The sequence below is a fragment of the Oryctolagus cuniculus genome, chromosome 9 (genome assembly GCF_051225735.1).
Source record: "Oryctolagus cuniculus isolate XC-2025 breed Fujian yellow rabbit chromosome 9, ASM5122573v1, whole genome shotgun sequence".
Classification (NCBI taxonomy): Eukaryota; Metazoa; Chordata; class Mammalia; order Lagomorpha; family Leporidae; genus Oryctolagus; species Oryctolagus cuniculus.
In genome coordinates this window covers 92,781,664-92,784,797 of record NC_142875.1, presented here as the reverse complement: position 1 = coordinate 92,784,797, position 3,134 = coordinate 92,781,664, and the positions used below count along the sequence as shown (strand labels likewise).

Below are 3,134 nucleotides of genomic sequence, written 5' to 3'. Positions count from 1 at the left end.
TAAAAACAATTAATCCTTTTTAGGATGTATTTGTCTGAAAGACAGAATGGCACAGAAAGAGAGAGAGAGAGAGAATCTTCCATCTGCTGGTTCTCCCACCAAATGGCCGCAATGGCTGGGACTGGAGACAAAGCCAGGAGGCAGGAGCTTCTTCCAGGTCTTCCATGTGATTGCTGGGTCCCAAGCTTTTGGGCCACCCTTCGCTGCTCTCCCAGATGCATTAACAGGCCACTGGGTAGGAAGCAGAGCAGCCAGGATTTGAACCCATGCTTATATGGGATGCTGGCATCTCAAGCAGTGGCTTAACCCACTGCGCCACAGCACCAGCCCCACAATTAATCTTAAAAAAGGGTTTCTGTGAAAGTCGAAGAGAAAGTGCACATAAAACACTTAATACAAGTCAGACACTGAATAAGCATTCAAGAAATGGAAACTATCATTATTTCTCTTCACTAATTTTTCACACCACAAGAGAAAAGAAAGGCCCAGAAAAGTTAACTCATTTCAGTCACTCAGTCTATTAGCAAGAGGTGCAAGATTAGAATCCAGCTCTGCACCCCCGACTGTCATACCTCACTGCCTCGCAATCACAGAGTGTAGGGAGCTTGAGTCTGCCTTTGCAAAAGCCACGTGAGACACAGCAGCCACAGTCCACAGTGTGTTCCCTCCTGGAATAGGAGCATTTAATATGTTGTGTGAAGACACAGCAAAGCCTCAGTCGAGACACGAACAAACACTCAGTGGTGAAGTGACAGCCCTGTGCAGAGAGGTTTCAAGCAGAGGAGTGGGGGAGCAAATCTAACCCTCAAGGCAAGCTCAGGGGCAGGGCCGCTTCTCAGGTGTGCAGGTGTGCAAGCATGCAGAGGCACCAGATCCTGGCTCTGACGTCTCAGGCACAGGGGCACTCGGGCGTTTCGTTATGTTGCAAACAGCTTGTGCAGCTCAGCTGGGAAAGTCAGTCCGATATTAATCCTACTGAGATTTATGAGCTTCAGTATCACACAAAGAAAACGTGTAGTTGTCTGTTTTTAGTGACGGAGTCCCTTGCTGCCTTCTGTAAATGTGGCGTCAGGAACCCAGCACTTCCCACTCCCAAAGCTTTGGAACTAGCCCCTGGTTTATTCACTAAGTATTCAGCAGGAAACTGTGAAGCCCTTACGAGACTGATATTTTAAATATCATAAGAGAGATTATATTTCTTGCTTCCATCTCTCTCCTGGATGACAAAATTCTAAGTACTTAATTAGGCGCTTCAAACCCTCCCTGAGAACTACAGAGATGAAAGTGTATCTTCCTCTCTGTCTCCAACAGATTAACCACACAAAGCTGTACTATTACATGGGGAAGAGGAAGCAGTGATTAATAGGACATGCTAATTAGACTCCCGCTACTGACCAGCGTGGACTAACAAGATTCAGATTAATCCTCCTACAAAAGCTACTAAAAACTAAAATAATAATGACAATAATAATAATAATGAAAAAGAGCTTTCACAAATTAAATATCAGGCAACAGTGGGTAGTGAATCCTGAGAGAGTTAAAATACATGATATGAGCACTACATTTGCCCTACTTTGCTACGTGGAGAGAGTTTTCAATAAAAAATGAAGCAAGGAAACACAGGTGGTGTCATGCAATCTGCCTGAGCTGGAGAAGTGGAACTGTAAGTGTGGAGAGTCCCAGGCAGTTAGGGTTTACGGGGCAAGGCACTGGAGAAGACCCTGCTGAGCAGAGGAAGATCTATGGAGACTTCTTTAGCTGAGCTCTGATAAGGACATGCATGTGAGAAAACCACCCCAGGGCTGGGGAAAGGATCACACAGAGGAAGCACAGGAAACAACCCCTAGAGCTTCCACAGAATCATCACATGTGGTTCATATTCCCAGTAGCCAGAACAGAAAGCCTCATAATTCACAGAGTATCAGGTATGGTATTCAACAGGGCATTACCTCACAGTGGGGAAAAAAATAACCCTAGACTGAAGTCTGCACTAGTAACATCTATGGAATCTTAAAAGCAAGTCTTTAAAAACATCAGACCATTTCTACTTAATTATCCTGTGACCCAGAAGAAACATCAAGAATATGTCTGGGAATGCAATTACATCGATCATCCAAACAGATAAAATTCACAATGTCTGTCATTTAATCAAAAATTATCAGGCATGGTGCATACCCGTTTCATAATAGCAGTGTTCACAATAGTCAAGAGGTGGAAGCCCTGCCAGAGTCCATCAATGGATAAATGGAAAAAGAAAATGTAGTATACACATACAATAGAATCCTACTCAGCCTTAAGATGGAAGAAAATCCAATTTCCAATCAGATTGCTGGATATCTGCTGAGTCCTTCTTGATCCTCAAATAGAGTAGGTACTGTGTGGCTGCTGGTGTTGAATCCAGAACCGTAGGTTGACATGGGACTGGAAGATAAGCAAAGGATGCTGACCAGATCTGGAGACTCCAAGGGGGAGGAAGAGGAAGAGGAGGAATTAGTGGGTCCCTCAACAACTGTGAGAAAGCAATGAAAGAGCTGGAGTAGTGTGTAAAACCCAGGAACCCCTAGAGCTCTGGGATGAGTGTGTGTCCCCCCAGTCCCAGAGAGCAGATGACTGCTCAGAGGAGCTCTTTGGCTTTTTGAATGAAAGCAACCACTGCGTGGCCCACAAAATCCTTAAAGTTTGAAATCAACGTGCAGACTCATTTACCCCAGCCTTCATCACGTGGGCATGAGGGTATATGCTTATTGTTTCTACAATGCCATTTGCTTCTGATTTGTATAACTATAAATGCATGTGAACCTCATGTATTTTGGCTTAGGCAAGTAGCATCTATGTAATTAGCAGTGATTCCATCTTAACAAAATCCTGTGGTGTCTAAAAAATAAAAAACAATTTTAAAAAGATGGAAGAAATCCTGTCCCACACTACAACATGGATGAACCTTGAGGACATTATGCCAAGAGAAACAAGCCAATCACAAAATGAGAAATACTGTGTGATTCCATCTATCCAATTATCAAAATTAGTCAAAATCATAGAAATAGGTGGTTGCCAGAAGCTGGGGGTGGAAAGGTGGAATGGGGAGTTGCTTAGCAGATACGGTTTCAGTTTTTCAAGATGAAAACATGGTAGAG

General features: G+C 43.7%; 1 pseudogene; it reads left to right on the top strand.

The window, feature by feature from the left end:
- Nucleotides 1-2,415: 2,415 nt before the first annotated feature.
- On the top strand, nt 2,416-2,683 carry LOC108177050 (cytochrome b-c1 complex subunit 6-like, mitochondrial pseudogene; annotated as a pseudogene).
- Nucleotides 2,684-3,134: the final 451 nt, after the last annotated feature.